Raw genomic sequence first — 26,975 nt, 5'->3', positions numbered from 1 at the left:
AGGTCATGGCGAACTGGTTCCCCATGGCCCTCGCTGGCGCGCCGTGCGCCTGGCTGCTCAACCTGCCAGGATCCTCTGTGGCTTCTTGGGAAGTGCTGCGCGGCCTTTTCATCGCACGCTTCGCGGCACCGGCGCCTCTCGCCGTCGCGGCCCTTCTCGGCAGCTCGCAAGCACCACCCTCGGACCGCCACACCAAGCAGTTTTTTCGCCAGATCAGTGCCGCCTCTGTGCAGCAAGGAGCTCCTCCGGGATGGGCGGCGCCCAAGGCCGACCTCACCTTCAACTCAGGGGATCACCCCGTCACCACTGCCAGCTCGGGCGTGCTCCCAATGCTTTGCACGCCCACCATCTGCAACGTAGTCATCACTAAGACCCTCATCGACGGCGGGGCTGGCCTTAATGTGCTCTCCGTGGAGGCTTTCGGCTTGCTGCGCCGGCAAAGAAGAAGCAGTTGTTCACTCAAGATCGGGCTGAAATGAAGCAAGTGCCGGTCGAGGAAGGTGGACCCTCAGGAGCCACCTTCACCATAGGCGCCAACCTCGACCCAGATCAAGAGGAGGCATTGGTGAAGTTCTTGCGTGCGAACAAGGAGGTATTCGCCTGGTGGACCCCAGAGACCGACCTGGCGTTTCAAGACCTCAAGAGATACCTGACCAGCCCTCCGGTGATGGTCGCGCCTCGTCCCCTCGAGCCCCTGGTGCTTTACCTGGCCGCCACACCCCACTCTGCTAGCGCGACCTTAGTGTCGGTCCAGGAAGAGCGCCTGACCAAGAGCCCGCCGCGTAACACCACGCCCTCGTCAGGGACGGCGCAGAACCAAGACGGCACCACCGAAGCCACGATGGCATCGGCAGATGATCAGGCCTTGCAAGACGGCGCTCCCGGGCTCACGGAGGCCCAGACGAGCGGCCAGGCTCCTGAGGTCCCCTCACCTCAGGAGGCACCACAACCTCCGGAGGGCACAGGCTCCACCGACACTCCCGCCTTCGTCGAGCACCCAGTATACTTCGTCAGCATAGTGCTGCAGGACGCGAGAGCGCGGTATCCCATGCCGCAGAAGCTCCTGCTCGCGCTCTTGGTGGCCTCACGCAAGCTGTGCCATTACTTCCAAGGCCACCCGATCAAGGTCGTCTCAGCTTACCCACTGGAGAGGGTGCTCCGGAGCCCTAATGCCGCGGGAAGGGTCGTCGAGTGGAACATCAAACTTCAGGAATTTCAGCTCAAGTTCAGCACAACTAGGGTCATCAAAGGGGCCGCCCTCGCCGACTTCATGGCCGAATGGACCGACGCCCCGGAACCTGAAGTTGGCCAGAGCTGGTCACTCTCGCCAGGAAGTGAGGCACCAGATGGTTGGGCCATGTACTTCGATGGCGCCTTCGCACTCCAAGGTGCGGGGGCTGGAGCCGTGCTCATCTCGCCCACCCAAGACAAGCTCTACTACGCCGTGCAACTCTGCTTCCAGCGGGGCGAGAAGGTCTCCAACAACATTGCGGAGTACGAGGGGTTGATCGCCGGCCTCAAGGCAGCGGCAGCTTGGGAGTGAAGCGTCTCACCATCAAGGGCGACTCCCAGCTCCTCGTCAACTTCTCTAACAAGGTGTACGAACCAAGGGACGAGCACATGGAGGCGTACCTTGCGGAGGTGCGCAAGATGGAGAAGCAATTCTTGGGCCTGGAACTGCAGCATGTACCATGCGGCACCAACACGGAGGCCGATGAGATCGCTAAGAGGGCATCAAGGCGCCAGCCCCAAGAACCCGGCGTCTTCGTGGAGCGACTCTTCAAGCCTTCAGCGTCCCTCGTGGCCGCGGATACCACGCCCTCTCGAGAGGAACTCCCCCAGTCACCGACCTCGGGAGCCCCCGCTTGCGGTCCGACCTCAAGAGCACGTCTGCTCCTGGCGCTCGAGCCTTAGGAGGGGTGCTGGACCAAGGAGTTCAAGGCGTACCTGGTGCAGGGGACGCTGCTGGAGAAAGAGGAGGATGCGGAACGTGTGGCCCAACAAGCCACGGCATACTGCATCCAAGATGGCGAGCTTTACATAAAACGGCCGAATGATGTTTCCTTGCGATGCATCTCCAGGAAGCAAGGGGGCGAGCTGCTAGCTGACATACACGGCGGAGATTGCGGGCACCACTCATCATCGCGCACCCTGGTCGGCAAGGCGTTCCGCAGCGGGTTCTACTGGCCCACGGCACTCAACGACGCAGCCGAGCTAGTGAAATCCTGCGAGGCCTGCCAGTTCCACGCCAAGCAGATCTATCAGCCGGCTCAGGGCCTCCAGACTTGTGACGTCCGGATAATTAGCCTACAGTAATCCCCCGTTAATGATGCCACGTCACCTCTGTCACTGTAGTTAATCTCGAGTTAGTTCAAAAACCGATTCAAAATTCAAATTCAAAATCAAGTCAAACAATTAAAGTTTTCAAAAGTCAAAACTAAAATGTTCTCAATGTGACAAATAAATCGTGGATAATACTGGTGGAGAAACCACACTTTTATAAAATATTTAAATACTCTAAAATGAATAAAATGGTAACAAATACAATTAGTTAAATGCTTTAAAATAATAAACAATTTCAAAACTAAATTGTTATAAGTATTAAACTATTGTGGCAGTGACTTAATTTGTAGCATCTATTTAGATGCCACTTTGGTATTTTACTAAAACTAAGATAAATGGAAAATAAAAGAAAACAAAATTAGAAAAATAAATAAAAGTAGAGGAAAGTATCGTTTTCCCCCTGAAATTCTCTCTAATGGACCAATTTCCCCCTCATCTCTAATACCGGATCAATCACACCCTCAAATCTCTAAAACCAGATCAATCACCACCTAAAGTGGTTTCATACTTGATTTTGAGTGGTTTTGAACCATACCGTGCATTTTTCTTGGGTTGACCGTGCACTTCACGTCACAACAGTTGGATGGAGATGACCGCTTCAGTACACGCGCCCAGCTCGCCTCTGTGGCCGGCACGCTCGCCGCTCGTCGTCTTCTTGGTCTCCACCGGGCTGCAGCTGAAGTACTCCCGCCCGTGAAGCCGTTCGCTGCCGTGCTGCTGCTCAGGTCTGACCGCCCGCGCGGGAAACGCTTTGTGCGCCTCGCACGGCCCGGACCGGCGTCCCGCTTGGCTGCCGCAGGAGATGAGCCCCATCAACACCGCCGACGCGCGCATCTGCCCGCCCGCGATCACGCCCTGCTATGCCAAGCCCGCATCCTCTTCCTCCCGCCGAGTGGCGACGGTGTTCGAGGCGGCGGCCACGCGGGCGTCGTTCTCGATGAGCGTCTCCAGCGTGTCGGGCCTGCTGGACGACGACGGCGGCGAGATCTCGTCGGCTCCGAGCTCGTCGTAGGCTGTTGCGGTGGAGACGGCTCGAGGCCCCGGTGCCGGCCGTGTTTCTCGCCGGTCTGCATGGCCGCGTCCGCCCCGGTGCCGATGCGCGCGGCTGCCACCCCGTACTGGCCGAGGTCGAAGGAGCTCCATTTCTTGCGCCGGTCGTGGGCCCTGCTAATGGCCCTGTAGGCATCTTCTTCTTGTTCCCGGCCTGGCAGCTGGAGGTGGAGGAGGACGAGGATGTGTCGGCGGAGGCGTCGCGCAAAATCAAGTACAGGGAGGAGGTGGAGCAGCTCGGGGCCCTTGAGCACGTACTCGACGCCGCTGGCGGGGTGCACGGGGTCCTCGGTGGTGAGGTCGTGCCAGACGTAGTCGGTCTTGTAACTCTGCTTGGAGGACCAGGAGTAGGCGTCCGCCATGCCGGTGCCTTGGAGCACGGTCAGCCTAGTCAGCGAGTCCAGTCAGCGAGAAGAGCATGGTCTAGGTCTAAACCACTCAACATCAAGTCCAAAACCACCTTGGGGGGAATTTGACCCGATTTTAAAGATTTGAGGGGCTGATTGATTCGGTATTAAAGTTAAGGGGGAAATCGGTCCATCAGAAAGAATTTCAATTGGAAAACGATACTTTACTCATAAAAGTAAAAGAAACCGAAGAGAGGAAAAGGACCCCCACCCTCACTGGGCCAGATGGCCCAGCTGGCCGGCCTAACTGGGCAAAGGCCCAACCGGCCACCCCCACTCCCCCATAACCCCCACCCACGGTTAAACCCTAACCCCCCGGTCACCCCACTTCCCCCACTCGCCTCCCCCGATCCAGATCGGGATCGGGGCGACCACGCCCCCGCCCCCGATGACCCCGCCGCCTGGATCGACCGCACCCGCCGCCGCCCGAGGACCTCGCCGGACCTCCTCGCCGGCCTGCCTCCTCCACGACGCGTCGTCTCCGCCTTCCTCCTCGAGCCCCGTTGCCCCGAACCCTACCCCCGCCGTGAGCCACGGTCTCCTTCTTTCCCCGTCCTCATGAACACACCGCGCGCTCGCGCCCCCGGCCGCCGTCTCGCTCGCGTAAGCCACTGCCCCGCTGAGGGAGTCCTGGATTAGGGGGTCCTCGGACTGTCGGACTATATACTTTGGCCGGACTGTTGGACTATGAAGATACAAGATTGAAGACTTTGTCTCGTGTCCGGATGGGACTCTCCTTTGCGTGGAAGGCAAGCTTGGCAATTCAGATATGTAGATCTCCTCCCTTGTAACCGACTCTGTGTAACACTAGCCCCCTCCAGTGTCTATATAAACCAGAGGGTTTAGTCCGTAGGACTAGAACAACAATCATAATTATAGGCTAGCTTCTAGGGTTTAGCCTCTACGATCTCGTGGTAGATCATTTCTTGTAATACTCATATCATCAAGATCAATCAAGCAGGAAGTAGGGTATTACCTCCGTCGAGAGGGCCCGAACTTGGGTAAACATTGTGTCCCCCACCTCCTGTTACCATCCGCCTTAGACGCACAGTTCGGGACCCCTTACCTGAGATCCGCCGGTTTTAACACCGACATTGGTGCTTTCATTGAGAGTTCCACTGTGCCGTCGCAATAAAGGCTTGATGGCTCCTTCGATCATCGACAACGATGCGATTCAGGGTGAGACTTTCCTCCCCGGACATATCTTCGTATTCGGCGGCTTCGTACTACGGGCCAACTCGCTTGGCCATCTGGAGCAGATCGAAAGCTACGCCCCTGGCCATCAGGTCAAGTTTGGAAGCTTGAACTATACTGCCGACATTCGCGGAGACTTGACCTTCGACGGATTCGAGCCCATGTCAGGTGCGCCGCACAGTCACGACGAGCATGACTTAGCTCTGCCGTCGGACAGTGTTCGGGAGATCACACCTGCGGCTACTCCGGCCCTTGACCCGGAGAAGATCGTGCCGTCCGAGGAAGGGTGGATAGACCCCGCCACGGAGGCCGCGCACTCGGCGGCGATAGAGCCGAATGCTGACTTCACCCCCTATGAGACCTATGCTGTCGGATACTTGGATTCGTCCCCGGCCACGGGCTCCGAACCGCATGCGCCCGTGCCTATCGAATCTGATTGGGCACCGATCATGGAGTTTTCTTCCGCGGATATCTTTCAGCACTCACCCTTGGGCGACGTGCTAAATTCATTAAGGTCTCTCTCCGTGTCAGGAGACCCTTGGTCGAACTATGTCCGGCTGGAGTGGGAAGCGGACGACGAAGAAATTCGTTCCCCACCCACCACCCACTTAATAGCCACTGTCGACGACTTAACCGACATGCTCGATTTCGGCTCCGAAGACATCGACGGTATGGACGACGATGCAGGAGACGAACAGGAACCACCGCCCACAGGGCGCTAGACTGCCACCTCATCATATGATATATACATGGCGGACACCCCCAAAGAAGGCGATGGAGATAAGGCAACGGGGGATAATCCCTCCGAGAAGCAACCCAGGCACCGGCGTCAGCGGCGCCGCTCCAAGCCCCTGTTGGGAATCGTAGCATAATTTAAAATTTTCCTACGCTCACCAAGATGCATCTATGGAGTCTACTAGCAACGAGGGGAAAGGAGTGCATCTACATACCCTTGTAGATCGCGAGCGGAAGCGTTCCAATGAACGTGGATGACAGAGTCGTACTCGCCGTGATCCAAATCACCGATGATCGAGTGCCGAACGGACGGCACCTCCGCGTTCAACACACGTACGGTGCAGCGACGTCTCCTCCTTCTTGATCCAGCAAGGGGGAAGGAGAGGTTGATGGAGATCCAGCAGCACGACGGCGTGGTGGTGGATGTAGCGGGTCTCCGGCAGGGCTTCGCCGAGCTTCTGCGAGAGAGAGAGAGAGGTGTTGCAGGGGAGGAGGGAGGCGCCCAAGGCTGTCTGTCGCTGCCCTCCCTCCCCCCCCCTTTATATAGGCCCCTGGGGGGGTGCGCCAGCCCTGGGAGATGGGATCTCCAAGGGGGGGCGGCGGCCAAGGGGGGAAGGGGTTGCCTTGCCCCCCAAGGCAAGGGGGAAGCTCCCCCCCTAGGGTTCCCAACCCTAGGCGCATGGGGGGAGGCCCAAGGGGGGCGCCCCAGCCCACTAAGGGCTGGTTCCCTTCCACTTTCAGCCCACGGGGCCCTCCGGGATAGGTGGCCCCACCCGGTGGACCCCCGGGACCCTTCCGGTGGTCCCGGTACAATACCGGTAACCCCCGAAACTTTCCCGGTGGCCGAAACTTGACTTCCTATATATAATTCTTCACCTCCGGACCATTCCGGAACCTCTCGTGACGTCCGGGATCTCATCCGGGACTCCGAACAACTTTCGGGTTTCCGCATACATATATCTCTACAACCCTAGCGTCACCGGACCTTAAGTGTGTAGACCCTACGGGTTCGGGAGACATGCAGACATGACCGAGACGCCTCTCCGGTCAATAACCAACAGCGGGATCTGGATACCCATGTTGGCTCCCACATGTTCCACGATGATCTCATCGGATGAACCACGGTGTCGAGGATTCAATCAATCTGTATGCAATTCCCTTTGTCAATCGGTATGTTACTTGCCCGAGATTCGATCGTCGGTATCCCAATACCTTGTTCAATCTCGTTACCGGCAAGTCTCTTTACTCGTACCGCAATGCATGATCCCGTGACTAACGCCTTAGTCACATTGAGCTCATTATGATGATGCATTACCGAGTGGGCCCAGAGATACCTCTCCGTCACACGGAGTGACAAATCCCAGTCTCGATCCGTGCCAACCCAACAGACACTTTCGGAGATACCCGTAATGCACCTTTATAGTCACCCAGTTACGTTGTGACGTTTGGCACACCCAAAGCACTCCTACGGTATCCGGGAGTTGCACGATCTCATGGTCTAAGGAAAAGATACTTGACATTGGAAAAGCTCTAGCAAACGAAACTACACGATCTTTTATGCTATGCTTAGGATTGGGTGTTGTCCATCACATCATTCTCCTAATGATGTGATCCCGTTATCAATGACATCCAATGTCCATAGTCAGGAAACCATGACTATCTGTTGATCAACGAGCTAGTCAACTAGAGGCTTACTAGGGACACGTTGTGGTCTATGTATTCACACATGTATTACGATTTCCGGACAATACAATTATAGCATGAACAATAGACAATTATCATGAACAAAGAAATATAATAATAACCATTTATTATTGCCTCTAGGGCATATTTCCAACAGTCTCCCACTTGCACTAGAGTCAATAATCTAGTTACATTGTGATGAATCGAACACCCATTGCGTCCTGGTGTTGATCATGTTTTGCCCTAGGGAGAGGTTTAGTCAACGGATCTGCTACATTCAGGTCCGTGTGTACTTTACAAATATCTATGTCTCCATTTTGAACACTTTCACGAATGGAGTTGAAGCGACGCTTGATATGCCTGGTCTTCCTGTGAAACCTAGGCTCCTTCGCAAGGGCAATAGCTCCAGTGTTGTCACAGAAGAGATTCATCGGGCCCGACGCATTGGGAATCACCCCTAGGTCGGTAATGAACTCCTAAATCCAGACTGCTTCCTGTGCTGCCTCCGAGGCTGCCATGTACTCCGCTTCACATGTAGATCCCGCCACGACGCTTTGCTTGCATCTGCACCAGCTTACTGCTCCTCCATTCAATATATACACGTATCCGGTCTGTGACTTCGAGTCATCCAGATCTGTGTTGAAGCTAGCGTCGACGTAACCCTTTACGACGAGCTCTTCGTCACCTCCATAAACGAGAAACATATCCTTAGTCCTCTTCAGGTACTTCAGGATATTCTTGACCGCTGTCCAGTGTTCCTTGCCGGGATTACTTTGGTACCTTCCTACCAAACTTACGGCAAGGTTTACATCAGGTCTGGTACACAGCATGGCATACATAATAGACCCTATGGCCGAGGCATAGGGGATGACACTCATCTCTTCTATATCTTCTGCCGTGGTCGGGCATTGAGCCGTGCTCAACTGCACACCTTGCAATACAGGTAAGAACCCCTTCTTGGACTGATCCATACTGAACTTCTTCAATATCTTGTCAAGGTATGTACTTTGTGAAAGACCAATGAGGCGTCTTGATCTATCTCTATAGATCTTGATGCCTAATATATAAGCAGCTTCTCCAAGGTCCTTCATTGAAAAACACTTATTCAAATAGGCCTTTATACTTTCCAAGAATTCTATATCATTTCCCATCAATAGTATGTCATCCACATATAATATGAGAAATGCTACAGAGCTCCCACTCACTTTCTTGTAAACACAGGCTTCTCCATAAGTCTGTGTAAACCCAAACACTTTGATCATCTCATCAAAGCGAATGTTCCAACTCCGAGATGCTTGCACCAGCCCATAGATTGAGCGCTGGAGCTTGCATACTTTGTTAGCATTCTTAGGATCGACAAAACCTTCCGGCTGCATCATATACAACTCTTCCTTAAGGAAGCCATTAAGGAATGCCGTTTTGACGTCCATCTGCCATATCTCATAATCATAGTATGCGGCAATTGCTAACATGATTCGGACGGACTTCAGCTTCGCTACGGGTGAGAAAGTCTCATCGTAGTCAACCCCTTGAACTTGTCGATAACCCTTAGCGACAAGTAGAGCTTTGTAGATGGTCACATTACCATCTGCGTCCGTCTTCTTCTTAAAGATCCATTTGTTTTCTATGGCTCGCCGCTCATCGGGCAAGTCAGTCAAAGTCCATACTTTGTTTTCATACATGGATTCTATCTCAGATTTCATGGCTTCTAGCCATTTGTCGGAATCCGGGCCCGCCATCGCTTCTTCATAGTTCGAAGGTTCACCGTTGTCTAACAACATGATTTCCAGGACAGGGTTGCCGTACCACTCTGGTGCGAAACGTGTCCTTGTGGACCTACGAAGTTCAGTAACTTGATCCGAAGCTTCATGATCATCATCATTAACTTCCTCCCCAGTCGGTGTAGGCCCCACAGGAACATTTTCCCGCGCTGCGCTACTTTCCGGTTCGGAAGGGGTGACTATCACCTCATCAAGTTCCACTTTCCTCCCACTCAATTCTTTCGAGAGAAACTCCTTCTCCAGAAAGGACCCGTTCTTGGCAACGAAGATCTTGCCTTCGGATCTGAGGTAGAAGGTATACCCAATAGTTTCCTTAGGGTATCCTATGAAGACGCATTTTTCCGATTTGGGTTCGAGCTTTTCAGGTTGAAGTTTCTTGACATAAGCATCGCATCCCCAAACTTTTAGAAACGACAGCTTAGGTTTCTTCGCAAACCATAATTCGTACGGTGTCGTCTCAACGGATTTCGACGGAGCCCTATTAAAGTGAATGCGGCAGTCTCTAAAGAATAGCCCCAAAATGAGAGCGGTAAATCAGTAAGAGACATCATAGATCGCACCATATCCAATAGAGTGCGATTACGACGTTCGGACACACCATTTCTCTGAGGTGTTCCAGGCGGCGTGAGTTGTGAAACTATTCCACATTTCCTTAAGTGTGCACCAAACTCGTGACTTAAATATTCTCCACCACGATCTGATCGTAAGAATTTTATTTTTCTGTCACGTTGATTCTCAACTTCACTCTGAAATTCCTTGAACTTTTCAAAGGTTTCAGACTTGTGTTTCATTAGGTAGACATACCCATATCTACTTAAATCATCAGTGAGAGTGAGAACATAACGATACCCTCCTCGAGCCTCAACACTCATTGGACCACACACATCGGTATGTATGATTTCCAATAAGTTGGTTGCTCGCTCCATTGTTCCGGAGAACGGAGTCTTGGTCATCTTACCCATGAGGCATGGTTCGCACGTGTCAAATGATTCGTAATCAAGAGACTCCAAAAGTCCATCTGCATGGAGCTTCTTCATGCGCTTGACACCAATGTGACCAAGGCGGCAGTGCCACAAGTATGTGGGACTATCGTTATCAACTTTACATCTTTTGGTATTCACACTATGAACATGTGTAACATCACGTTCGAGATTCATCAAAAATAAACCATTGACCAGCGGGGCATGACCATAAAACATATCTCTCAAATAAATAGAACAACCATTATTCTCGGATTTAAATGAGTAGCCATCTCGAATTAAACGAGATCCAGATACAATGTTCATGCTCAAAGCTGGCACTAAATAACAATTATTGAGGTTTAAAACTAATCCCGTGGGTAGATGCAGAGGTAGCGTGCCGACGGCGATCACATCGACCTTGGAACCATTCCCGACGTGCATCGCCACCTCGTCCTTCGCCAGTCTCCGTTTATTCCGTAGTTCCTTTTTTGAGTTACAAATATGAGCAACCGCACCGGTATCAAATACCCAGGAGCTACTACGAGTACTGGTAAGGTACACATCAATTACATGTATATCACATATACCTTTGGTGTTGCCGGCCTTCTTCTTGTCCGCTAAGTATTTGGGGCAGTTCCGCTTCCAGTGACCACTTCCCTTGCAATAAAAGCACTCAGTCTCGGGCTTGGGTCTGTTCTTCGACTTCTTCCCAGTAACTGGTTTACCGGGCGCGGCAACTACCTTGCCGTCCTTCTTGAAGTTCTTCTTACCCTTGCCCTTCTTGAACTTAGTGGTTTTATTCACCATCAACACTTGATGTTCTTTTCTGATCTCTACCTCAGCTGATTTCAGCATTGAATATACCTCAGGAATGGTCTTTTCCATCCCCTGCATATTGAAGTTCATCACAAAGCTCTTGTAGCTTGGTGGAAGCGACTGGAGGATTCTGTCAATGACCGCGTCATCCGGGAGATTGACTCCCAGCTGAGACAAGCGGTTATGCAACCCAGACATTCTGAGTATGTGCTCACTAACAGAACTATTTTCCTCCATTTTACAGCTGAAGAACTTGTCGGAGACATCATATCTCTCGACCCGGGCATGAGCTTGAAAAACCAGTTTCAGCTCCTCGAACATCTCATATGCTCCATGTTTCTCAAAACGTTTTTGGAGACCCGGTTCTAAGCTGTAAAGCATGCCGCACTGAATGAGGGAGTAATCATCAGCACGCTGCTGCCAAGCATTCATAACGTCTTGGTTTTCTGGGATTGGTGCTTCACCTAGCGGTGCTTCTAAGACATAATCTTTCTTGGCTACTATGAGGATGATCCTCAGGTTCCGGACCCAGTCCGTATAGTTGCTGCCATCATCTTTCAGCTTGGTTTTCTCTAGGAACGCGTTGAAATTGAGGACAACGTTGGCCATTTGATCTACAAGACATAGTGTAAAGATTTTAGACTAAGTTCATGATAATTAAGTTCATCTAATCAAATTATATAATGAACTCCCACTCAGATAGACATCCCTCTAGTCATCTAAGTGAAACATGATCCGAGTTTAACTAGGCCGTGTCCGATCATCACGTGAGACGGACTAGTCAAGATCGGTGAACATCTCCATGTTGATCGTATCTTCTATACGACTCATGCTCGACCTTTCGGTCCTCCGTGTTCCGAGGCCATGTCTGTACATGCTAGGCTCGTCAAGTCAACCTAAGTGTATTGCGTGTGTTCCGAGGCCATGTCTGTACATGCTAGGCTCGTCAACACCCGTTGTATTCAAACGTTAGAATCTATCACACCCGATCATCACGTGGTGCTTCGAAACAACGAACCTTCGCAACGGTGCACAGTTAGGGTGAACACTTTCTTGAAATTATTATAAGGGATCATCCTACTTGCTACCGTCGTTCTAAGCAAATAAGATGCAAAAACATGATAAACATCACATGCAATCAAATAGTGACATGATATGGCCAATATCATCATGCTCGACCTTTGATCTCCATCTTCGGGGCACCATGATCATCTTCGTCACCGGCATGACACCATGATCTCCATCATCATGATCTCCATCATTGTGTCTTCATGAAGTCGTCACGCCAACGATTACTTCTACTTCTATGGCTAACGCGTTTAGCAATAAAGTAAAGTAATTTACATGGCGTTATTCAATGACACGCAGGTCATACAAAATAATAAAGACAACTCCTATGGCTCCTGCCGGTTGTCATACTCATCGACATGCAAGTCGTGATTCCTATTACAAGAATATGATCAATCTCATACATCACATATATCATTCATCACATCTTCTGGCCATATCACATCACATAGCACTTGCTGCAAAAACAAGTTAGACGTCCTCTAATTGTTGTTGCAAGTTTTTACGTGGTTTGTAGGTTTCTAGCAAGAACGTTTTCTTACCTACGTATGACCACAACGTGATTTGCCAATTTCTATTAACCCTTCATAAGGACCCTTTTCATCGAATCCGTTTCGACTAAAGTAGGAGAGACAGACACCCGCTAGCCACCTTATGCAACTAGTGCATGTCAGTCGGTGGAACCTGTCTCACGTAAGCGTACGTGTAAGGTCGGTCCGGGCCGCTTCATCCTACAATGCCGCCGAAACAAGAAACGACTAGTAGCGGCAAGAAGAATTGGCAAACTCAACGCCCACAACTGCTTTGTGTTCTACTCGTGCATAGTAACTACGCATAGGCCTGGCTCATGATGCCACTGTTGGAAATCGTAGCATAATTTAAAATTTTCCTACGCTCACCAAGATGCATCTATGGAGTCTACTAGCAACGAGGGGAAAGGAGTGCATCTACATACCCTTGTAGATCGCGAGCGGAAGCGTTCCAATGAACGTGGATGACGGAGTCGTACTCGCCGTGATCCAAATCACCGATGACCGAGTGCCGAACGGACGGCACCTCCGCGTTCAACACACGTACGGTGCAGCGACGTCTCCTCCTTCTTGATCCAGCAAGGGGGAAGGAGAGGTTGATGGAGATCCAGCAGCACGACGGCGTGGTGGTGGATGTAGCGGGTCTCCGGCAGGGCTTCACCGAGCTTCTGCGAGAGAGAGAGGTGTTGCAGGGGAGGAGGGAGGCGCCCAAGGCTGTCTGTCGCTTCCCTCCCTCCCCCCCTTTATATAGGCCCCTGGGGGGTGCGCCAGCCCTGGGAGTTGGGATCTCCAAGGGGGGGGCGGCAGCCAAGGGGGGAAGGGGTTGCCTTGCCCCCCAAGGCAAGGGGGAAGCTCCCCCCTAGGGTTCCCAACCCTAGGCGCATGGGGGGAGGCCCAAGGGGGGCACCCCAGCCCACTAAGGGCTGGTTCCCTTCCACTTTCAGCCCACGGGGCCCTCCGGGATAGGTGGCCCCACCCGGTGGACCCCCGGGACCCTTTCGGTGGTCCCGGTACAATACCGGTAACCCCCGAAACTTTCCCGGTTGCCGAAACTTGACTTCCTATATATAATTCTTCACCTCCGGACCATTCCGGAACCTCTCGTGACGTCCGGGATCTCATCCGGGACTCCAAACAACTTTCGGGTTTCCGCATACATATATCTCTACGACCCTAGCGTCACCGGACCTTAAGTGTGTAGACCCTACGGGTTCGGGAGACATGCAGACATGACCGAGACGCCTCTCCGGTCAATAACCAACAGCGGGATCTGGATACCCATGTTGGCTCCCACATGTTCCACGATGATCTCATCGGATGAACCACGGTGTCGAGGATTCAATCAATCCGTATGCAATTCCCTTTGTCAATCGGTATGTTACTTGCCCGAGATTCGATCGTCGGTATCCCAATACCTTGTTCAATCTCGTTACCGGCAAGTCTCTTTACTCGTACCGCAATGCATGATCCCGTGACTAACGCCTTAGTCACATTGAGCTCATTATGATGATGCATTACCGAGTGGGCCCAGAGATACCTCTCCGTCACACGGAGTGACAAATCCCAGTCTTGATCCGTGCCAACCCAACAGACACTTTCGGAGATACCCGTAATGCACCTTTATAGTCACCCAGTTACGTTGTGACGTTTGGCACACCCAAAGCACTCCTACGGTATCCGGGAGTTGCACGATCTCATGGTCTAAGGAAAAGATACTTGACATTGGAAAAGCTCTAGCAAACGAAACTACACGATCTTTTATGCTATGCTTAGGATTGGGTGTTGTCCATCACATCATTCTCCTAATGATGTGATCCCGTTATCAATGACATCCAATGTCCATAGTCAGGAAACCATGACTATCTGTTGATCAACGAGCTAGTCAACTAGAGGCTTACTAGGGACACATTGTGGTCTATGTATTCACACATGTATTACGATTTCCGGACAATACAATTATAGCATGAACAATAGACAATTATCATGAACAAAGAAATATAATAATAACCATTTATTATTGCCTCTAGGGCATATTTCCAACAGCCCCGCCATAGCAAAAGCAGCGATACCGGCACAAGAGGCAATAACGCTGCAGATAATGCCGAAGACAAAGACAATCCCCTCCAGCCAGGCTTCGAGCAGGAGGACGGGCAAGCTAGCCCTAAGGAACAGGCAGCTGACGGAGAATCTGAGGATGACAATTACATGCCCCTCTCCGAAGACGAGGTGAGCCTCGGTGACGAAGAATTTATCGTGCCCGAGGATCCCGTCGAACAGGAGCGCTTTAAGCACCGGCTTATAGCAACAGCAAAAAGCCTGGAGAAAAAGTAGCAGCAGCTTCAAGCTGACCAAGATCTGCTAGCAGATAGATGGACTGAGGTCCTGGCGGCCGAGGAATACGAACTCGAACGCCCAACCAAGAGTTACCCAAAGCGCAGGTTGCTACCCCAACTCGAGGAGGAAGCATTAAAACCTACATTACCAGCGTATGATGCGGCTGATCGGCCACCTCGTGGCCGGGACAGAGTGGCATATCAGCCCGAAGTTCAGCCCGCACCCCGCCGCCATTCAAACAAAAACACCAAGGCCCGGGGCAACACGCGGGACCTGCGAGACGTATTGGAAAACAAAGCAGGACATACAAGATCGATCTACAGATCACGGGGGCGCGCCCCAACGCGTGACGATGATCGTCACGCCGGATACACTAAAAGCAAATCCGGCCGGGCCGAATACAGCAGACAAGACTCGTATGAACTGCGTCGTGACATAGCCCAGCACAGAGGCGCCGCACACCCCCTATGCTTCACTGATGAAGTGATGGATCATGAATTCCCATAAGGGTTTAAACCCGTGAACATTGAATCATATGATGGTACTACAGACCCCGCGGTATGGATTGAAGACTTCTTCCTCCACATTAACATGGCCCGTGGGGACGATCTACACGCCATCAAGTATCTCCCACTAAAACTCAAAGGGTCAGCTCGGCATTGGCTGAATAGCCTGCCGACAAACTCCATCAGAAGTTGGGAGAACCTGGCAGACGCATTCTTGGACAACTTCCAGGGCACTTATGTGCGACCACTGGATGCTGATGATTTAAGTCACATAATACAACAGCCCATAGAGTCAGCCAGGAAATTCTGGACTCGGTTCCTAACTAAAAAGAACCAAATTGTCGATTGTCCGGATGTCGAAGCCCTAGCGGCCTTTAAACATAACATCTGTGACGAGTGGCTCGCCCGACATCTCGGCCAGGAGAAGCCAAAATCCATGGCAGCCCTCACGACACTCATGACCCGCTTTTGCGCGGGTGAGGATAGCTGGTTGGCCCGTAGCAACGACACAGCAAGCAACCATGGCACATCAGAGGCCAGAGATAGCAACGGCAAACCCCGACGCAACAAAAACAAGCGCCGCAAATATGGTGAAAACGCCGGAGATACGGCAGTTAATGCCGGATTTAGTGGCTCTAAGTCCGGTCAGCGGAAAGGGCCACTTAAAAATAATAATTCGGGTCCGTCCAATCTGGACCGGATACTCGACCGCCAATGCCAAATTCATGGCACCCCAGGAACGCCAGCCACCCATACCAACAGAGAATGCTGGGTCTTCAAACAAGCCGGCAGGGCAGGCGCCAAAAACAAAGATGGGGGGGTCCCAAGGCGATGATGGCGACGAAGAGCCCAGATCACCAAATACAGGAGGGCAAAAGAAATTTCCCCCGCAAATCCAAACAGTGAACGTGGTAAACAACACCCACATTCCCAATCCGGACCGGATGCACACCCTTAGGGATGCCGACTTAACGGAACTGGTCGTCCCACAATATAAACTAGGGCCGGTCACCTTCAACCGCACAGATCGTCTGGTTAACGCCAACCAGGGCAATCCAGCCGCACTAGTCCTCGACCCAATAATTGACGGGTTCCACCTCACACGAGTCCTTATGGACGGAGGCAGCAGTCTAAACCTGCTTTACTAGGACACAGTGCGCAAAATGGGCATTGATCATTAGGTGATCAAACCCACTAAAGCCACTTTCAGATGCATTATACCAGGTGTGGAAGCCAGCTCTATAGGCTCCATTGCCCTTGAGGTAGTCTTCGGATCACCAGACAATTACCGTACCGAAGAGTTAATCTTCGAAATCGTTCCTTTCCGCGGTGATTATCAGGCACTGCTTGGACGAACCGCGTTCGCTCGATTCAACGCGGTGCCACATTATGCCTACCGTAAGCTCAAGATGCCCGGTCCACGCAGCGTCATCACGGTTAAGGGCAAGGCCGAACTTTCATTCGGCACCAACGAGTACACCACTGCCTTAACAGCAGAAGCAACGAGCAGCACCTTGCAGCCGAACCTCGATTCGACGGCCAGGCTTCCGGACACCGCCAAAGGACTCCGAATTACTTTGCGGCAGGATAGCCTGGCTCGTCCAGAGCTCAATTAAACACTCCGGCGAAGGCCAGGACAGGCCGCACACAGCGGCTCAACCGCTCTCCGGCACACAAACATTTCTTATATTTCCTTTGCAGGTTCACCTTTGCGCCGACCAGGACGGGCGATATGGAGGCAGCTCGAACGCGCAAGGTAATCCTTAGATATTCCCCGCGATGACCATCCGAATATACTCCGGATCCGCACACAACTTCTTCTCCCCTGGTCTCAGCAGGTTCCACAGTCATATTTCTTTTTTATCACATTACCTGTACTCATACGCATCGACGTACTATTCAAATACAACATGTGGATTTATATGACGCTTTTCTGCTGTTATTTCTTATTAAAATTCTTTTGTCAAGTGGCATCCGTACACCGCAATATGCCTTTTAACATGCCAGGGGCTTCTTTTTACTCATAATACGGCAATAAAGTCCGAACACCTTCACGGAAGTTCGGCACCCCGAACCTATAGCATTATATGCATCAGCTCCGAATCATGTCTTGGGTCAATAGTTGGGTTTGCCCGGCTCCCATGTTTTGGTACCTTACGTTCCGCTATATCGGCTAAGGTAGCACTGGGAGAACTACTGCGATTGTGTCCCGGTTCTTCCGAACGAGCACCTCAGTAGAGAAAGCCGAAAACGGACTGTCATGATACGGCGAGAGCTGGTCAGCTGTTCGAGAGGTTGTAAAATCTTTAAGGATTTCTCCCGCATAATGCCATAACCAATGCAGCGTGCGATGGATCGGTTTTTCTTCCGATCAGGTGCTTATAGAGCCCCTCGTGCGGTCTTCCGAACACCAGGGGCTGCGCCTACCTTCCTAAAGCTCCTATGGCTAAGTGAGAGTGATAAAGCCCTATAGTCCGATTGCCTGGTTCGTTGTGCTGAACACCTCCTTCGAAGGACCCAAAACTGGGATAAAGAGTGATCAGGTTTATCCCGAACACCCCCGTACTTCTTACGTGGGGGCAGAAGCCGACAACTGGCCAACTCTCAGGATTAATATATAAAACGGCCGCGCAGGAGGATAAACTTTTATATAACAGGCAATAAATAATATAAATGACCTTGTTCAAACATTACAAAGGACAACATGATTTGCATTCATGGAAATATAATGTCCTTGGTGCATAGCTCCGCTGCAAGGTAGGATCCTTTCAGGACACTCTCATAATATAACTCGGGCTTGCGGTGCTCCTTCCCCTCTGGCGGTCCTTCGGTCATCAGCTTTTCAGCATCCATCTTCCCCCAGTGCACCTTTGCGCGGGCGAAGGCCATTCGCGCACCCTCTATACAGACCGACCGCTTGATGACGTCAAGTCGAGGGCAGGCACTCACAAGCCGCTTCACGAGCCCAAAGGAGCTGATTGGGATCGGCTCGGCGGGCCATAGCCGGATAATCAAATCCTTCATGGCTAGTTCCGCCGCCTTATGAAGTTCGATCAGCTGTTTCAGTTGATCGGCAAAGGGTACCGGATAATTCGGTGCCAAATACTGCGACCAGAAGAGCTTATCCACAGTGTTCCTTTCTTCGGCTCGGTAGAATTGGGCAGCATCCGATATGCTGCGGGGCAACTCCGCAAATACCCCTGGAGAAATCCGAATTCAAAATTAGAAACATAATTTTCAACTCAAATACTTGCTTTATATGGAAAAAGCCTTACCTGCCGCGATCTTCCTCGCCTCTTGGATCTCCTGCAGGGCGCTTCGGGTTTCCCCCCGGGCATTGCTCGTGGCCTGATGAGCCTTGGTGAGTTCGGATTCCTTCTCCGTCAAACTCTGCTCCAAGGTCTCGCATTTCTTCACGGCCTCTTGAAGCTCCTGCTCAGCTTCAACAACCCTGGCCTCGTGCTTCTCACGAAGAGCCTTCTCTGTGGCTGCCTTTTTCTCGGCCTCGGCCACAGCCTTCTTAAGAGCCTCGACTTCGGTCATCATCCCTAGCGCAAATTATGAAACATATTTTATCATACTGAAAATTCGTTCGCAATAAACGCGAACAATCCTTGCACATACCTTGTTTATCTCCCACCTGCATTTTCAACCGGCCAAGTTCTTCTTCGGCCCGCTCCAGACTTTGATTCAGTCCGGAGACCTCTGCGGTATGAGAGGCAGCAGCTGCTACATACGCCTGCATATAAGAGAGATAGATGTCATCAAGTGAGTCTTCCTGCGAACATAAATTTGATCCTATGTCTGGTTCTTTCTTTCACCGAACAGTGTATCAGGGGCTACTATCCATACCATGACACTCTTCGCAACCTCATAAAACATACCTCAAAACCTTTTATAAGGCTGATACAGGCTTCATTCAGTCCACTTTCAGCAGACTGAATCTTCTCAATCTCCGCACCCATAAGGGCACGGTGTTCATCGACGATGGAGGCGCTCTTCAGCGCCGCCAATAAAGCATCTGACACCTCTGGTTGGACAGAGGTTGCCGGTGGAACAGGAACGCCCCCTCCAGCCGAGGGAGGCCGCCTGCTTGATTCTGGAGCCATATTGGTCTCCGGAATTGCATCCGGCTGGGAGCCAAATTCAAGATGGCCTCCGCCGTCAACTCCCATGGGAATCCTCTCCCCCATGTGTCCGACCCCTGAAGTTTGACCTCCAGGCGCCGCCTTCACGATCTTTTCCTCCCCTCCTTGGCCGGGGTCCTTCTGGGCCGAAGCCTCGGTGTTATCCACCTGTTTGGGGGAAGGGGCCTTCGGGGGGCGTCCCGCTCTCCATAGCATCCGAGCTCAGCAAATCCTCTGATGAGGATTGTTTGGTGCGGGACCTCACCGGACTACAGAAAATATGGCTCAGGTTAAAATATTATGCCATGATGAGTCTGGACGCATAAACGTATTCGGACTTTACATACTCACGAGTTCACCAGGGGCTGGGCCCTGGGATCCCACGCCGGGCCGCTGTCGGCGGCGGCAGTGGACTCTTCCGGAAGAGGAGCTTTTCCCCTTTTAGGCGACTCGGCCTCCAAGTCTGCGGAGGCCGTCCTCTTCTTTCTTCCCCCCGCGGGGGATTCATCTTCCTCCTCCTCCTCGTCCTCTTCGGAGGCGGAACGGGCATTGGAGCCTTCGGATATTGTGTCCGAAGTGCCGCGGCGACGAAGGCCGCCCCGGGTCTTTTTGGCCTCCTTCTCGGCCATCTTCTTCGGCACCTTGTAAGGCGCCGGGACCAGCATCTTCGTCAGAAGTGGGACGGCCGGTTCTTCGGGCAGCGGGGCCGGACAGTGGATCCGCTCCGCCTTCTTCGTCCGGCCCTAGGAGAGTTGTGGAAAACACATTAAGCATTTCCTTTGGGTTATGCTGCTAAAATGTATGATGACTTACCGAGCTTGCAGGGTGGGACAGTTGGTACCCACGGTCCTCGGCTGAGTCCGGCCATGATTTGCCGGACTTGAAAAGCACCTTCCGGATGTCTTTGTGCGAGGAGCCAAAGAGCTCTCGCAGGGTTTGGTGCTTGGCCGGATCGAATTCCCATAGATTGCAAGTCCGGTGTTGACAAGGCAGGATCCGGCGAACTAACATCAACTAGACTACATTGACAAGTTCGATGTTCTTGTCTTCCATATCTTTAACGCGCCTCTGGAGCACCGACAGTTCGTCGAACGAAGACCAGTTCAAGCCCTTCTTGACCCAGGATGTAAGCCGCAGAGGGGCTCCGGATCGAAACTCGGGAGTAGCGGCCCATTCCGTACCGCGCGGCTCGGTGATGTAAAACCACTGTTGTTGCCACTCCTTGACGGAATCGTTAAAGGTGCCTGTTGGCCATGTGACGTTGGGCATCTTGCTCGCCATAGCACCCCCGCACTCGGCGTGCCCGCCGCCCACTACCTTGGGCTTCACATTAAAAATCTTCAGCCATAAGCCGAAATGTGGTGAGATGCGGAGAAAAGCCTCGCACACGACGATGAATGTCGAGATGTTGAGGAAGGAATTGGGGGATAAATCGTGAAGATCGATCCCGTAATAATACATGATGCCGCGAACGAACGGATGGAGGGGAAACCCTAGCCTGCGGACAAAGTGAGGGAGGAATACAACCCTCTCGTGGGGTTCCGGAGTAGGGACGATCTGCCCCACCGTCGGGAGACGGTGGCTGATTTTCTTGGCCAGGTACCCGGCCTCCTGAAGCTTTTTGATATCCTTCTCCCGGACGGTAGAGGCCATCCACTTGCCTCCTGCTCCGGATCCGGACATTTTCGGAAGGCCTTTGTGGGCGGAGAAGATGAACGCTTGGGCGTTAGAGCTCGAGCGAAGGGGAATGGATCGGGAAGACGAAAGTGTGGGTGCGAAAGGGAGTCCTTATCACTTTATAAAGGCAGCAGGGATTCTGCGCCTCCCCACTTGCCTGGTAAACTCGCTTATTCCCCAAGCGCCGTGATTGATGGCACGGTTGGGTTACCCACACCCGTATTGATGAGAATCCCGTGATAAGGGGACACGATCTCTGCTTCGACAAGACGTGCCAATAAAACTGCCTCGCAACACGTGCAGTGGCAGGCTGGTTGAGAAAAACGGTTCGAATAATGACCGGGTCGTGGCGTGATGTTACGCTATGAAACTTGTCAGCAGATTAGATTTGTGGAATATTATACTCTCTACGGTGGTATGTGGAATTTATTTTGCAGAGCCGGACACGATCCTTGTGTTCAAAATCTTCTATGGAGTATTCGGAGGAGGAACCCGCCTTGCAATGCAGAAGACAATCTGCGCGCCGGACTCATCGTCATTGAAGCCTGGTTCAGGGGCTACTGAGGGAGTCCTGGATTAGGGGGTCCTCGGACTGTCGGACTATATACTTTGGTCGGACTGTTGGACTATGAAGATACAAGATTGAAGACTTCGTCCCGTGTCCGGATGGGCTCTCCTTTGCGTGGAAGACAAGCTTGGCAATTCGGATATGTAGATCTCCTCCCTTGTAACCGACTCTGTGTAACCCTAGCCCCCTCTGGTGTCTATATAAACCAGAGGGTTTATCCGTAGGACTAGAACAACAATCATAATCATAGGCTAGCTTCTAGGGTTTAGCCTCTACGATCTCGTGGTAGCTCAACTCTTGTAATACTCATATCATCAAGATCAATCAAGCAGGAAGTAGGGTATTACCTCCGTCGAGAGGGCCCGAACCTGGGTAAACATTGTGTCCCCCGCCTCCTGTTACCATCCGCCTTAGACGCACAGTTCGGGACCCCCTACCCGAGATCCGCCGGTTTTGACACCGACACCCGCCTCGCCATGCGCGCACATGTCGCCGCGACACCCTTCCCCGCGCCGCGCCTGGGCCGCAAGCCCCGCCCGTCCTGCTCCTTTGCCAGCCGCGCCGCACCCGTCGTCGCCCGCGCCGCCCCGTTCCTCCCCGTCGTCGCTAGCCCCCCCCCCCCCCCCCCCGCCGTGGCATCGCCCTAGCTCGCCGGCGCCCTGCCGTTCCTGCCCGCAACCGCCCTTGCCATCCGCGTCCGCGGCTTTTGCAGCCCCGTGCGTCGCTCGCATCCACTATCGTTCCCCTCTGCGCCGCGCTCTGCCCGCCACCGCGGCCATCCCTCCGCCGCCTCCCCTGGCCGCCGGCGCCGGCGTGCACCGTGCGCGCCCAGCGCCGCTCGGGCAAGCGCCCGTCCCGGCGCCCCGCCCCGCTGTATGCCTGTGCCCGTTAGCGCCTGAACCCGCTAGGCCTCCCTATGGGCCTATGACAAACGGGGCCCAGCCCAGAACGTTTTTTATAAAATAAAAGAAAATAAAATTAATAATGAATTAATAAAATTAATTAATTAATTAATTAATTAGTGAATTAATTAAGTTAATTAATCATGTTTAATTAATCTAATTAACTAGTTAGTTTAATTAAACAGTAATTAGATTAGCTAAATCCTGATTAACCTAAATAGAGTATGACATGCGGGACCCACACGTCAGATTGACCCAGTCAACACCCTGTTGACTCCTGGCGTCATGCTGACGTCATGATGATGTCAGCAGACACTATTCTGGATAACGTTAGAATTAAATAGATAAATAAATTTAGAAAATAATTAAAACTTTAGAAAAACATAGATAATAAATCGTAGCTCACATGAAAATGTTTTCTGCATGAAAGTTGCTCAGAATGACGAGACGAATCTGAATACACAGCATGTTCGTCCGCCACACGTCCCTAGCATAGAGAACTCGCAACTTTCCCCCTCCGATTCATCTGTCGAAAAACGTGAAATACCGGAAATACTTTCCCGGATGTTTCCCCCCTTCGCCGGTATCACCTACTACCGCGATTGGGCACCCCCCCTAGCAACGCTCATTGTCTTGTCATGCATCGTCATGCATTTGTTTGCATTGTATTTATTGTTTCTTCACCCTCTTCTCCCGTTAGACACCGAGACTGACAGCGCTGCTGCTGCCCCGTTCGACTACAGTGTTGACGACCCCTCCTTCTCGGCTGAGCTTCCAGGCAAGCCCCCCCCTTGATCACCAGATATCGCCTATTCTTCTCTCTACTGCTTGCATTAGAGTAGTGTAGCATGTTACTGCTTTCCGTTAATCCTATCCTGATGCATAGCCTGTCCTTGCTACTACTGTTGTTACCTTTACCTGCAATCCTACATGCTTAGTATAGGATGCTAGTATTCCATCTGTGGTGGTACATTCTTGTCCGTCTGCTGTGCTATACTATCGGGCTGTAATCACTCGGGAGGTGATCAAGGGTATATACTATTACTTTATACATGATACATCTGGTGACTAAAGTTGGGTCGGCTCGTGGAGCACCCGCGAGTGATTCACGGATTGGGGGTTGAAAGGACCTTTGTCCCGACGGCCCTCTGGGTGAATCTTTGTGGCGGAGCGACAGGGCAGGTTGAGACCGCCTAGGTGAGAGGTGGGGCTGGCCCTAGTCGGTGTTCGCGGTTACTTCATAATAACACGCTTAACGAGATCTTGGTATTTGATCTGAGTTGGGTCGTTGACCTTATATGCACTAACCGCCACGTGGGACAAGATATGGGCAACCGGCGTCGTGGTATCAGCCGAAGCCTTCGTGACGTCAGCGACTGAGCGGCGCGCGCCGGATTGGACTGGAACGCCTACTCTTGTATAAGGGAGGCTAGGTCTGCTTCTGGCCGTGTTCGCAACGTGCAGGTGTGCAATGGGCGATGGGCCCAGACCCCTGCGCGCATAGGATTTAGACCGGCGTGCTGACCTCTCTGTTGTGCCTAGGTAGGGCTGCGACGTGTTGAACTTCCAAGGTCGGGCATGACCCAGGAAAGTGTGTCCGGCCAAAGGGGATCGAGCGTGTTGGGTAATGTGGTGCACCCCTGCAGGGAAGTTTATCTATTCGAATAGTCGTGATCTTCGGTAACAGGACGACTTGGAGTTGTACCTTGACCTTATGACAACTAGAACTGGATACTTAATAAAACACACCCTTCCAAGTGCCAGATATAACCCGGTGATCGCTCTCACACAGGGCGACGAGGAGGGGATCACCGGGTAGGAGTATGCAATACGATGCTACTTGGTGAACTTACCATCTACTCTCTTCTACATGCTGCAAGATGGAGGTGTCCAGAAGTGTAGTCTTCGACAGGATTAGCTATCCCCTCTTATTCTGGCATTCTGCAGTTCAGTCCACCGATATGGCCCTTTACACATATACCCATGCATATGTAGTGTAGCTCCTTGCTTGCGAGTACTTTGGATGAGTACTCACGGTTGCTTTTCTCCCTCTTTTCCCCCTTTCCCTTCTACCTGGTTGTCGCAACCAGAGGTTGGAGCCCCGGAGCTAGACGCCACCGTCGACGACGACCCCTACTACACCGAGGGTGCCTACTGCTACGTGCAGGCCGCTGACGACGACCAGAAGTAGTTTAGGAGGATCCTAGGCAGGAGGCCTGCGCCTCTTTCGTTCTGTATCCCAGTTTGTGCTAGCCTTCTTAAGGCAAACTTGTTTACTTATGTCTGTACTCAGATATTGTTGTTTCCGCTAACTTGTCTATGATCAAGCACTTGTATTCGAGCCCTCGAGGCCCCTGGCTTGTATTATGATGCTTGTATGACTTATTTATGTTTTAGAGTTGTGTTGTGATATCTTCCCATGAGTCCCTGATCTTGATCGTACACGTTTGTGTGCATCATTAGTGTACGATTGAATCGGGGGCCTCACAAGTTGGTATTAGAGCCGACTGCATGTAGGAATCCCCCTTCCACACTCCTTGGCCAAAGTCGAGTCTAGACATTGCAAAACTTTTACTAACATGGTTGTGTGTCCTACGGGCTCACGTCACCATTGGGTGGTATTAGGATCTTTTACTCCTTGATCTTTACTCTGGGAACAGCTCTCTTCTATTCGGGTTAAATGATTTTGCTAAAAACAAAACTAACTTTAGGTTCTCGAAAGTACTTTCTCCCGAAGAGCCCCTCACTTCAGATGATCGCCTGCTGCACTAGAAGATTCCGAAGTTACTCTATGATGTTCTCTCGAGTCTTTGTGCCATCGCATTTGCGATTTCCTCCACCGTCAACCCCTATGAAAACTGCATACACTTGCCATTCATACAATCATTCCCCATTGATCTTGTTATTACAAGATGTCCTGAAATACTCTCTGTTGTCCCGAGAATCCTTTGAGCTCACTGCCTTCCATTTCTTTACCACATGAATACCCCTTCGGATAATTCCTCACACTTGTCGAGTATCCGTTCATCCACAGTTGATTCCTGCATTTCACAAAAGTCTTCAAAATACCATTCTTCTAAAAATCCTTGACATCCTAATGCTCTTGAAATTCCTGCTTACTAGCATTATGATTAATCCCATAAGTCTGGTAATCTTATTGGCATCCTTTGTCAATATCATTTTGTGTCCATTGATTCAATAAGTTGTGAATGTTCACAATCATCAGTCAAATCCTAGGATTATCCTTCCGGCTCAGGAGTCATTTGGATATGAGTTGGTTCTTGACCAATCAATGCCTTGATCGGTTGTGCTTCTAAGTCTATTGAACTTATTCATTTTCGATCAGAACGATTGCTTATGATCCCTTAATTTGGAAATCATAAAATTCTTTGCATTAAGCCTTGAATTAGTCAGTTGTTTCTATAATCTGATGCCTTGGCATTCCTTCTTCCTCTGATTGAGTACCGATACTCACATCAGCCCCGTTGTGGACCGCCATACCCATTGCCGGGTTATTATCCAACAGTGTCCTTCACAAGCAAAATTCTTGTGAGTTCTTTACCTAATACATAATGCCTTTGGTAAATTGTATCCTCTACTTTTGTCAACCATGCTCTACTTTTGAGCTTGTGTTATTTACTCCTGAAGTTCATGGTATATGTTCTAAGAAGCCCCGATGGGTTGAACCTATGACTTCCTTAATCTGTGTGAACTCGAAAGTTTACGTGGGTCATACTCCTCTGGTAATTCACCAAGTAGGTTTTGACACTGAAATCATTTTATCTAGAGCAGTGAATGAAAGGTTATGCATTGAAGGAGTGGGAGTCGACCTTGAACTTGTGTTCATGCCCATGGACACGATGTAGATCTTATCATTAAAGCTTCTCTTAAATTAATTATTCCCTTGGTATAAGTTCTTATATTTGGGATCCGGCCTTTTGCAATTGTGGTTCCGACCATGTTCTCCTTTAAATACCTTTTCTCGTGCAAGTTTAAGCACTTGTCTTCTGCAGAGCAAGACCCTAGTCCAACCTCTATTTTGATCTACCTTCGAGTATTACCCCCTGGTATCCTGAGGATATCAACCGATTGCACTACATCTTATGCATTTCTGATGAAGTAGTGACTTTCCCCGTCATAGTCACTCCACGGGTTCTGGGTTCTAAGACCCCGGATGTAACTTTCCATATTTGTAACTCCAACTCTTGCCATTTTCGGCTATGTGTTATGATATTCCCTCCGTGGCCGGGTTTGTCTTTCGTTTTGCATTTTGTCCAAGTCATGCATTTCAT

General features: G+C 51.3%; 1 pseudogene; it reads right to left on the bottom strand.

Annotated features, from left to right (window-relative positions):
* Positions 1–2,135: 2,135 nt before the first annotated feature.
* On the bottom strand, positions 2,136–26,188 carry LOC109768741 (protein SOSEKI 5-like; annotated as a pseudogene).
* Positions 26,189–26,975: the final 787 nt, after the last annotated feature.

This window comes from Aegilops tauschii, chromosome 3 (assembly GCF_002575655.3).
Source record: "Aegilops tauschii subsp. strangulata cultivar AL8/78 chromosome 3, Aet v6.0, whole genome shotgun sequence".
Classification (NCBI taxonomy): domain Eukaryota; kingdom Viridiplantae; phylum Streptophyta; class Magnoliopsida; order Poales; family Poaceae; genus Aegilops; species Aegilops tauschii.
Note: the sequence above shows the minus strand (reverse complement) of the source record. Positions and strands in the feature narration are given on the sequence as shown.